Raw genomic sequence first — 12,249 nt, 5'->3', positions numbered from 1 at the left:
GTGACTTGCGTGGTGATAGAATGATTTTTTTATTCCTTTCATTCTTTTTCATATGTCATTTGTGTATGAGAATTGTTGAAGCTTAGAGATGAATGACTTAGAAATTTTGTCTTGGATCTCAAAGAGTAATAACGTCTCAGAGGGTCAGTTTCTATCCAGTGTTTGGACCTCAGTTTTCCAGAGCCAGGCCCTTGATTTTTTTTTTAAGGAGCTTTATTGAGTTATGTTTTACATACCATAAAATTCACTCAATTCAATTAGATTATTTTTGTTACATTTTGAACATTTCTGTCATCCCCCAAAGATCCCTGTGACCATCCAGGCCTGCCTTTTGCATAACTCCAAGGGTGCACAGCCCCATTCCTGCTTCCAGTGTCCTCTCCTGGACCAGCTTTGAAGAATGCCACCCAGGCCTTTGAGTACCCCTGCTCCACACTGTCAGAATCCTTTCAGAGAACTCTGCTTCCAGAAAACAAAAGCCAAGGAAATAGTTTTGTTTTAGGCCCAGTGATAGAACTCTTCTCAAAGGCGAGGTGACATTTCGGTCTAGTTTATTCTCAGAACAGGGAAACAGAAAATCCCAGCAAGGAGCACAGCGTACATCAGTAGCTCAATGATTTATTCTGCCTCAGCAGGATGGGGTGGACTTACTGGGCAACCACTGTCTTCATTTAATGGTGATCTGCAGGTGAGTGCATCACATCTCTTCCTTGATCAAAGCTTTTAGCTTGTCTCATTGCCAACCAGATTTCTTTTTTTTTTTTTTTTTTTTGAGATGGAGTCTTGCTCTGTCGCCCAGGCTGGAGTGCAGTGGCTGGATCTCAGCTCACTGCAAGCTCCGCCTCCCGGGTTCACGCCATTCTCCTGCCTCAGCCTCCCCAGTAGCTGGGACTACAGGCGTCCGCCACATCTCCCGGCTAGTTTTTTGTTATTTTTTAGTAGAGACAGGGTTTCACCATGTTAGCCAGGATGGTCTCGATCTCCTGACCTCGTGATCCACCCGTCTCGGCCTCCCAAAGTGCTGGGATTACAGGCTTGAGCCACCGCGCCCGGCCACCAACCAGATTTCTAAGAAACTTGTTACACAAATGAGAAAGGCAGGCTGTATATCATTTGCTTACAGTTTGAAAGATTATTCTTTTAATAAATAGTTGAATGCCTGCTATGTGCCATGTACTCTTCTAGGTGTTAGTGACATTGTGCTGAACAGGACATGGAGCTTATACATGTTCTCCTGAGGGTATGCTCAAGTCACCTCATTGATTTGGCTACTCTTTAATCTTTATAGGGAGTTCTCTGTTTCCCTTCCTAATATTCCAAGATAATTTTTTCCTTGAATTTATGAAGTCCTGTTTATATTTAACCCTCCTTACGATCATAGCATTTAAATAATTTTCCCCTCCCCCAAGTAGTAGTGTTTCTGGTTGCTACTTTTTAATGGCTGCATAGATGAAGCAAGTGTACTGTAATTTTACTTAGCAAATATTTGTTAAACATTTAGGTTGCTTCTAGTTACCTTTTAAATTGTCGCCACTATTGTGGTGTGGTGACCATATTGATGCATGTGGCTTTTCTCATATTTTGGAATATAACCTGATAATTTATCAGTTTAAATATTACAGATTCAAACATGTTTTTTTAAACTATTAATCTACCTAATTACTTCCAAGAGATTAACAGTTGCCATCATGGAAGTGGTGAGAATATTTGGAGTTCTGGATTTGACTTCATTTTACAGATACCCAGACTTGTAGCTAGAGATGACACTAAGCACCTGACTCCTCATCTAATGTTTTGTTTTCATCTTTTATATTAGACCGTGATTTTAGTGCTTTTGACCGACCAGTTGGTATGCTGAAGAATGCTGTGTGGGCCTTTGTGAACACCTTATTTTGTAGAAGTACATTATGTCACACTGGCTTAGAAATCATGTATCTGTATCCTCTCTCTCACTTTTATTGGAGGAAAAAAAAAGGAAATGAACGAAGAAGGATGCTGTTGTCAGAAGCAATTTTAAATGTTTTGGGACAGTGTCTTGTCCTAAGTGCTAATGTTAGTGTGATAATTACTAATAATTCTTACAGTCTCCAAGAAAAGTTAAATTGTTGGTTATGTTACGAAAACACAGAATGGCCAGATTAAACAAAGGATGTCCTAAAATAGTAGTGTTGATGCTTAAAAGGTTAAACTATTTTCTGTAAACTTTAGTCTTGTGAAATAGGGTTTTCTCAGTTATGCTTAATGAATTAGTCATATGATTATATGGAAATAGACATTAAACATGATGAGTTTTGGGAGTTGCAGACTTAATCTGGTCTCAGGATGTTTCCTTGGCAGGACTTTTTAAATACAGGTTGCAATCTGAGAGAAAGCCGAAGTTAACAAATGTGTAATGCCAACCTAAGGAAAAATAAAATTATATCAGTTTTCAGGAAACAAGTTTATTTTTAAGTACTAAAAATGGTTTTAAATAGGCCTGGTGGAATAGTTGATATTTACTAATCAAACTAGATTATAAAGAATGTTACTTTAAAGTAGAAGGTGATTTAGTGGGTTGAGTATGAACCTTAGAATTTGATAGACTTGAGTTCAGATTATGGTTTTGATATTTCTGAGGTGTGTGACTTTAAGCAAGTCTGTTAAACCTAATGTTCAGTGTATAAAGATGGAAGAGCCTAGTTCAGTTTCTGGCATGAAGCCAGCTGTTACCAGATTGAGGCTTTAAAACCTGTTATACTGCTTAAATAAAAATGTGTTAATTTTTATATCCTTTGTAATCAAATCAGTGTAGCCAAAATTCTGGAGAACAACTTTTTTCCACTGTGGTACAATAATTTTTATTCGAGTTATATACATACACATTTTGTTTTCTGTTTTGTGTAACAAATTACCACACATTTATTTGTTTAAAACACAGATATTTCCTCACAATTTCCATGAATCAGGAGTCCTGGTATGGATTAGCTGCTGGGCTCCCTGTCCAGGGCCTTACCTTGCAGGAGCTGTGATTCCTTCCTTCCTTCCTTCCTTCCTTCCTTCCTTCCTTCCTTCCGTCCGTCCGTCCGTCCGTCCGTCCGTCCTGTCTTGCTCTGTCACCAGGCTGGAGTGCAGTGGCGCGATCTCGGCTCACTGCAACCTCCACCTCCTGGATTCAAGCAGTTCTTCTGCCTCAGTCTCCCAGGTAGCTGGGACTACAGGTGTGCGCGACCACGCCCAGCTAATTTTTGTATTTTTAGTAGAGACGGGGTTTCATCATGCTGGCCAGGATGGTCTCTATCTCTTGACCTCATGATCTGCCTGCCTCGGCCTCCCAAAGTGCTGGGATTACAGGCGTGAGCCACTGTACCCGGCCCAGAGCTGTGATTTCATCCGTGTCTCCTTCCAAGTTCACTGGTAGAATGTGGTTCTTGTGATTATAGGACTGAGGTCCCCCATTTTCTTGCTGGCTGTCAACTGGTGACTGCTTTCAGCTCCTAGAAGCTGCCCTCCAGCGCCTGCCACGTGGTACCCTTTGCATGCCTTCTTACAGCAGCTTAGTCTAAAGAATTGACAAGAGAATCTCTTGGGAAGGACTCAGTTCTGCTTTCTCTGATTAAGTCAGGCCCAGGCTCACCCAGGATAATGTCTCTCTTTAACTTGAATTCACCCGACTTGGAATCTTCATTACATCTGAACACCTCTCCACCTTTGTCATATGATTTTACCTAATCATGGGAATGAAATACATCACATTCACAGCCCTGCCTGTGCACATGGGGAAGGGGGTTGTATAGATGTACACCAGAGGTAATCTTGGGCGGCCTATGTATGGGACTGCCTGTCCCATACATACACGCACACACACACACACAAAATGTGTGTGTGTGATTTTATTTTACCTAGTAGTAAAATAAAATTGTACCTCGTTTTAATCAAGCCCATCTATGGTTTTGTCCCAGACTTATTTTGAATATAGCTTTTCTCCATTGTATTTGAATATAGTTTTTTCTCATTATATTTGAATATAGCTTTTCTCCATTATATTTGAATATAGCTTTTCTCCATTATATTGGTCCATCCTTTTTAAGACAAATGGAGCTTCTGATCAAAAGAAACTATTGTGAGTAGGAGGGGATGTGCTTGAAAATTATGGCCACAGGGACCAGATTGGCCAGTTTTTCATTTGTCTCTGACCAAGATCTTAAGATTACAAAGGAACAAGGACTGAAGGAGAAGAAACATGACCTTAATTTGGCTTTTCCTGGCCAGCTACTTGTACTAGCAATTTTGTAAGACTGCTTTGGGCATGATAGTTGAAGGCAGGATGGCCTTAGGATAACATCCTACAAAGGATGCATAATGAGCAAATGAAAAGCTCAAGAGGATGCATAAAGAAACCAACCATTTTGAGAGAGTGGCAAAAGCCCTCCTTAGATTGAGTCAGGAATATGAAATATTCCTTTTTCTATGAAATCTTAACTCTTACCTTCATATTAACTCAGAACTCTTACTCATAATTTTCCCCTATTTTATGGCTTTTAAATATATTATGGTTGGCTGCTTGCATCTGGGTTTCAAAAATTGTTAGAATAAGCTGCTTCAGGGTAGGGCCCATGTTTTATCTTTATATCTTATTAGATGAACAAATACTTATTTTTAGAAACTGTCTCACTGTGTTGACCAGGCTGGAGTATAGTATTGCAGTCATAGCTCACTGTAACCTCAAACTACTGGGCTCAAGTGAACCTCCTGCCTTAGCCTCCTGAGTAGCTAAGACTACAGGAGTGTGCCACCATGCCACGCTAACTTAACTTTTTAAAATTTTTATTTATTTATTTATTTTGGTAGAGATGGGATTCTCTCTACATTGCCCAGGCTAGTTTTGAGCTCTTGTACTCGAGCGCTTCTCCCATTGGGGCCTCCCAAAGGGTTGAGATTACAAGTATGAGCCACTGCATTTGGCCTGTCTCTATATTCTTCCTAATGTAATTCTTGGCTTGTAGGAATCAATCAGTAAATACGCCTTGATTCAGCAATGCATGCTTCTGCATAATGGTAAAGGATAGCACATTCATGTTTGCAGTATAGAGATCAGAACATTCTATACAGAAAACTGATGAATTCTAAAGTTCCTGTTTTCAAGTGCTTTGTTTTTTACTTCTAGGTGAGTCTTTGGAAGTATTTTTACTCTTACCAGTGGGCACAGTTATCTGTTTACCAAGTCCATAGCAAACCAGAAACAAAATACTATAAAAAAGCTAAGGAAGGTAGGGATATTAATATATTAACAGCAGGGATATTAGTATAATTAGCATTTCATTTTATGATCAGTTTCTGGCTGCTTCCTTACTGTCTAGCCATGCTGAATGTTTTGCAGTTCCCTGGCTACAATGCTGTCTCTTGGCAGCTGCTATTTCATAGCACCTAGTGCCTACTGTTACCATAATACTTAAATCATGCAGTGATTTACTTCTGTTTCTTTTTTATAGCATATACTTTTTGAAAGTAGGAAACGATGCCATTGTTTTTGGTTTAGTGCCTGTCACCAAATAGACGCTTAAATGTAGGGTTGAGTGAACGAATGAGGCAACGAAACACTAAAAAGAAGACTATGTTAAAGTATATAACTTTTAGTGTAGGGACAAGAGGGACCACTAGCCTTAACCCCCCAAGAAGAATTCACTGTTACAGCACAGTGAAACACATTATGTTCATGATTTTTTTAATGTTACAGAGTAAGTGTATTTACATATGAATTTAAGGGGATTTACCCATGATCAAGTCAAACATTTATTTTTGTTTTTTAATTTTTGTAGACACTGGGGCGATCCTCCCACCTTGGCATACCAAAGTGCTGATTACAGGTGTGACCACCACATTGGCCAAATCAAGCTTTTGAAACGTGGCAGTCATTTACTTTTGTGCTTATGATTATGTCCTTTATTCCTTAGGAAGGTCATTAGGTTTGTGTTAAATAGAGCTGAGATTTCCGCGGTCAAACATATGATTGCTATAGAAAATTTGCCACAAATACTGTTAAATCTGTCATCTTCCTTTACATGATTATTTTGGAAGGTTAACTAAAGAACAGAATGAGAAAAAGTATTAATCTTGGTCCAGGCAAACACTTAACCTTTCTGTACTTAAGATATGTAATTTTACCTTGGGTTTTCTTAGCATGAAGTCTGTCCTTTAGGATTTCAGAATTAACACCAACAGAAAAAGTTACCAGTAGGTATTTGGGAAACAGGAAGGATGTGGTGTTCTTGGGCTGTGCTGTTCTGCCTCCAATAGTTTTCGCAAGAGAGATCCATTGCCAGAGGCAACCTTTGCCATCTTTGTGTTTTGATGTTTAAAATTAATTTTTAATTTCTTTCCTGTCTTTGCTAGCAGAATCATCAAATACCTAGAAAATCCAGACTATCCTTCATAGGCATGATTCTCCACATTGGTGCAGCTAGCCATGAACTATCCTTTTCTTCCTCTTTTTCCCAGATATCTCCCGGGGCCAATTCAGCATCTCTACCTGGCCATCCTAACAAGGTGATTTGTGAAAGGGTGAGACTTCAGAGCCTGTTCCCTCTCCTCCCAAGTGATCAGAACACTACCGTTCAAGAGGATGCTCACTTCAAAGCTTTCTTCCAGGTTCTTATATATTTACCCTTTCCCTAAATAGGGCTGAAAGTCACATTCTACGTACGGTGTTTCTAGGAAGGCTTGAAACAAAATGCGCAATATCGTCTCCTTGTTTTCTGTTGTATGTGGAAATAAGTATTCTTCTTAGAGGACTTTAATATTTTTTCAGCCAGCCTTTCTGATGAATGTTTGTCGTCTTGAGCTACTCAGCTACTGTTAATTATTTGACTACTTAATATTCTTATGTTTTGATCTTTTGGTCTTAAATCACTTGTCCTAATAGGTCAAGTTCTGTAGGAAAGTAGAAGATAGTATAAAATATATGAAGTTGTGTATGAAAGGAAAAATGAAAGCATGTAAGATGTTCACTAGTTACTTGCTTGGCACCCAGAGTTTGATAGTAACATATATTTCTGAGAGAAAACATGGTTATTTGTCTTCTTTTACCTGTGGGTAAACTTGTGAGTTAAAAAAATTAAAAAAAAATTTTTTTTAATATAAAATGAAAACTCGAAAGTAAGGTGTGTAAATGGATTGAAACTCATTAGGTTATTAACAAGGTTACTGGAATCTGCCCATAGAAATCATTGGCTACCAAACTTTCAATCCATATTCCTAGAGAAGCATGTTCTAGTAATGGAAGTCAGTATCGCTATTACCACAAAAGTCAGGTTACACAATTGCCTCTGAGTGGTAGCATTGCGGGCCAGTGTGTATAAACCTGAGGTAGTGAAATAATTGATCATCAAGGCTGGGACTTTTGGATAAGAGCCAGCTCGTTTTCTGTTGGTGTGAAAGTGAAATGCTTGTGACATATAAAGCTGGAGATATAAAATTTGGAGGGATAGGTGATCTAGGGCTCTTCAGTCTGGTATTGCTTCTTGGAATTTGTTCCAGGTTCTCTGCTTTGCGTGTATTAACTCTTTTTGTTTTTAGCCCTCAGAATAAACTAGTCATTGATGGTTTTTAAGATGTGGAAACAGGCTAAGAAAAGCTAAGTGAGGTGCCTAATCACATACGTAGTTATTTGCCAGAGAAGGGGCTCAAATCTAACTTTAGCTGTATCTTGTCTACTATGTATTTGTGAAAGAAATTGACTTAATACCCTTACTACTGCCGCCAATAAAAAGGGTTTTTTGTTTTGTTTTGTTTTTTGGGGTGCTTTTCTCCATATTCCCTTTGTGTCTTCAAACAATAATTCAGTATAAACTTTATTTTATTTTATTTTATTTTTGAGACGGAGTCTCGCTCTGTCGCCCAGGCTGGAGTGTAGTGGCCGGATCTCAGCTCACTGCAAGCTCTGCCTCCCGGGTTCACGCCATTCTCCTGCCTCAGCCTCCCGAGTAGCTGGGACTACAGGCGCCTGCCACCTCGCCCGGCTAGTTTTTTTGTATTTTTTAGTAGAGACGGGGTTTCACCGTGTTAGCCAGGATGGTCTCGATCTCCTGACCTCGTGATCCACCCGTCTCGGCCTCCCAAAGTGCTGGGATTACAGGCTTGAGCCACTGCGCCCGGCCCAATATAAACTTTAATTTCAGAGAAATCTACTGCCAAATGTAGATTTAAACTCATGTTGTGAAAACAAAACAATAAAGTTAGAGCCAGTTGCATTTGAGTGTTGCAGAAAGATGAAATGTATTGTTGTTAAATTTTAATTTAAATAGTCTTAATTTAACTTAAGCCTTATTTTCCTTGAACCTTAGAAAAAAGCCCTCAATGAACTTTGGGGTGGGGGTGTGGGGGGAACTAGACTTTTTTTTTTTTTTGCCCAGAAACTGCCCTACCACTGTTCAACATGAAGCAAATTAGATCTTTCTCACGACCCCTTTGAGATACTGATACCTTCAGCTAGTTGATACCTTTTAAATAGGGTGTAATTTGTTAGTTCCAGTTATGCTTCTTATCCTTAAAAACTTAGTTAACCACATGCAAAGGAAAACCTACCCAGCCATCTAATGTCACAAAATTATTGCCTTAATGTGTTATGCTTTCTTCTTCTTGGCTTTCTCCTCAAGTACCTTCTCTCCCAATCCTTTTACTTTTCCTTCTTTTTAGAATCATCTGTTTTAAACAGATTTACCTGTGTTTTCATTTTTTTCTTAAGGCATCATCTCTGCTTCCTTCAAACTCCTGTCTTTTCTGAGGACATCAGCCTTCTCTAGGAGTAAAGAAGTGAATTGATCCCCTCCCCCTGCCGCATGAGGAGTTGGGTGTGTGGCTAGTAAAGTGGCCATATGGGAGAAGAAATGTGTTGCTACTCTTCCTGGATTCTTACTGTTGTTTTAACCTCCAGTCTTTTTGAACAAAAAAAGTTACCCTGTTTTTGAGCCTTTTTTGGTCAGTCATATCTATTATTTATCAGTTGTCATTGTCCTTGTGTATTACAAATTTTTACATTTTGCTTCTCATATTTGCTTGCTTTCTATTCCTTCTAGTCAAGACTTCTTTTTAATTGCCAAAAATTCTGGGTTTTCTTTTAAATTTTACATGCTTTATTTGTGAAATAAGTAAATATTTGTGAAATATTTCATATATGCATTTTAGAAAATATAAAGCAGACACCTATATAATAATAAGACTATCTAGTGTAAGAAACCAGTCATTACCAATACTTTTGAAGCCCCCATATGACCCTCCGTGTTACATCCCATACTTGTGCCTCAGGTACATCTCTCTTCAGTATCCTTTTGCTTTTCTGTATGGTTTTACCATATAAAATATCCCTTGATATTATACTGTTTAATTTTGCTTGTTTCTGAACTTAGTATAAATGATGTCACACTTTGTATACTTTGAAAAAAATTCGTCCCTACTAGTGCATCTGCCTGTATACTTGATTTATTTTATTGTTTTTAGTTGTCTATTATATGAATATACTGCAGCTCATCTCCTTTCTTTTTGCTTGACATTTGGGTAGTTTCCTGGTTTGTTTGTTTGTTTGTTTTTACTGTTATTTCAAGTAGTGCTTCCAGGAGTATTTTGTATGTGCTTCCCGGTGCACATTTGGTTGGTGTTTTAAGGTTTCTGTGAAAGTGATGGCTTTGTGTACTCATTGCCCACAGAAGAGGTATAAGTGTAGGCTCATTTGCATCTCTATAAAAACCCATATTTAAAATTAGAATCTTAAAGTGCTTCATACAATATTTTAAACATTTTAAAATTAATGTATACTTAACACAAAATTTACCTTTTTAGCATATAGGTTTGTGAATTTTGACAAATGCATACAGATACGGAGTCACCACCACAATGAATAATAAAATAGTTTCATCACCCCCCAAAATTCAATCATGTCTCTGCTGTCAACCCCTATCTTAAAGTTTTAAAATTAGCCATGTCTTTACTATCAATGGATTCAATGGTTGTGATTGAAGATAGTAAGTTTTCAAAAGGTAATTAAGTACATGGTGAGATAATTTTATATCTGGCACAACCATTAATTTCAGGGGTGTTTGTGGTATCTTAATGACTGCTATTTTGTGGTGTCTTAATGACTGCTTTTATTTTGTAAATTTGTTAATAGAAAGGGGTCCCGGCCGGGCATGGTGGCTCAAGCCTGTAATCCCAGCACTTTGGGAGGCCGAGACGGGCGGATCACGAGGTCAGGAGATTGAGACCATCCTGGCTAACACGGTGAAACCCCGTCTCTACTAAAAAAATACGAAAAACTAGCCGGGCGAGGTGCCTGGCGCCTGTAATCCCAGCTACTCGGGAGGCTGAGGCAGGAGAATGGCGTAAACTCGGGAGGCGGAGCTTGCAGTGAGCCGAGATCGCGCCACTGCACTCCAGCCTGGGTGACAGAGCGAGACTCTGTCTCAAAAAAAAAAAAAAAGAAAAAGAAAAAGAAAGGGGTCCCGATCCAGACCCCAGGAGAGGGTTATTAGATCTCGTGCTAGAAAGAATTTGAGGTGAATTCCATAGAATAAAGTGAAAGCAAGTTTATTAAGAAAGTAAAGGAATAAAGAATAGCTACGCCCTAGGCAGAGCAGCCTTGAGGCCTGCTGGTTTCCCATTTTTACGGTTATTTCTTGATTATGTGTTAAACATGGGGTGGATTATTCATGCCTCGTTTTTAGACCACATAGGGGTTCCCATGCCATGGCTCACACCTGTAATCCCAGCAATTTGGGAGGCCAAGGTGGGTGGATCACTTGAGGTCAGCAATTTGAGACCAGCCTGGCCAACATGGTGAAAACCCGTCTCTACTAAAAATACAAAAATTAACCAGGCATGGTGGTTCTTACCCGTGGTCCCAGTTACTCAAGAGGCTGAGGCACAAGAATTGCTTGAATCCGGGAGGCAGAGGTTGCAGTGAGCTGAGATTGTGCCACTGCACTCCAGCCTGTGCAACAGAGCAAGACTACCTCTCAAAAAATAAAAATAGACCATATCGGGTAACTTCCCGACATTGTCATGACATTTGTAAACTGTCATGGTGCTGCTGGGAGTGTAGCAGTGAGGAAGACCAGAGGTCACTCTCATCGCCATCTTGGTTTTGGTGGGTTTTAGCCGGCTTCTTTACTGCAGCCTGTTAATGTCAGCAAGGTCTTGTATCTTGTGCTGACCTCCTATCTCATCCTGTGACTCAGAATGCCTAACTTTCTGGGACTGCAGCCCAGCAGATCTCAGTCTTATTTTACCTCGCCCCTGTTCAATATGGAGGCACTCTGGTTCAAACACCTCAACAAATTTGCTAAAGTTAAATTAGGTGAATTAAAATTTGAAAAGCTGTACACATAGAGAAATATGCCAGGTTTCTGAAAGAGAAAACAAATTATAATGAAAATATCTATATTCTGGCAAATTTGTAGACTTAATGAAATTTCCACCCAAAATATCAGCAGAATTTTGTTTCTAGAACTTTCAGAATTACTTTTAAATTCATATGGAAGATTATTGAAGAAAAGGGGGAAAATTTTTTGTGAAAATTGTCATAAGGGGAGAATATGCCATAAGAGATAGCAAATCATATTAGAAAGAATTAGCTCTGTCACAGACCTCTGTGTTGGTATTAGATTGGTGCAAAAGTAATTCTGGTTTCAGACCGTGAATTTTAAATCATCATAGTTAGGCTCAAACACATCTTTATTATGGGAACCATTACAATCAACACATTTTTACCAACGATAAATAAGTTTGTTTATTCTGATAGCATAAAAATCACTGCTTCAGGATTGGACGAATTCTTGGAAAGTATTTTCTGCATCCTGCTGGTTGTAGAAGCCTTTTCTCAGCAAAAAGTTGGTTGTTGAGATGCTTGAAGAAGTGGTAGTTGGTTGGCGAGAGGTCAGCTAAATGTGGCAGATGAGGCAAAACTTTGTAACCCAATTTGTTCAATTTTTGAAGCGTTGATTGTGCAATGTGCATGAATTGGGCAAGAAGAATTGGGCCCTTTCTGTTGACCAATGCTGGCTGCAGGCATTGTAGTTTTTGGTGCACGTCATCGATTTGCTGAGCATACTTCTCAGATGTAATGATTTTACAGAGATTCGGAAAGCTGTAGTGACTGGGCACAGTACAGTGGCTCAGGAGGCTGAGGCAGGAGAATCGCTTGAACTCGGGAGGCAGAGGTCACAGTGAGCTGAGATCACGCCATTGCACTCCAGCCTGAATGACAAGAGCGAAATTCTTGTC

At 39.2% G+C, this 12,249-nt stretch overlaps 1 protein-coding gene across 19 annotated transcripts in view; it reads left to right on the top strand.

The window, feature by feature from the left end:
- LOC105485770 (ring finger protein 38) overlaps window positions 1-12,249 on the top strand; it is a 142,039-nt gene that overhangs the window by 85,388 nt on the left and 44,402 nt on the right. For 5 of the 19 annotated variants that reach the window (XM_071078003.1, XM_011748257.3, XM_011748243.3 and 2 more), the window contains one exon: window positions 6,475-6,624. The exons of 7 other annotated variants lie outside the window; for them this stretch is intronic. The gene's annotated coding sequence lies outside the window, so the exon portion shown is untranslated. Of the gene's footprint in view, window positions 1-669; window positions 689-6,474; window positions 6,625-12,249 lie in introns of those variants that run through there. 7 more of the 19 variants (XM_011748259.3, XM_011748249.3, XM_011748252.3 and 4 more) reach the window with 3 other exon arrangements.

Source organism: Macaca nemestrina, chromosome 14 (genome assembly GCF_043159975.1).
Source record: "Macaca nemestrina isolate mMacNem1 chromosome 14, mMacNem.hap1, whole genome shotgun sequence".
In the NCBI taxonomy this organism is placed as follows: Eukaryota; Metazoa; Chordata; class Mammalia; order Primates; family Cercopithecidae; genus Macaca; species Macaca nemestrina.
The sequence above is the reverse complement of the archived record's forward strand: the minus strand, read 5'-3'. Positions and strand labels throughout refer to the sequence as shown.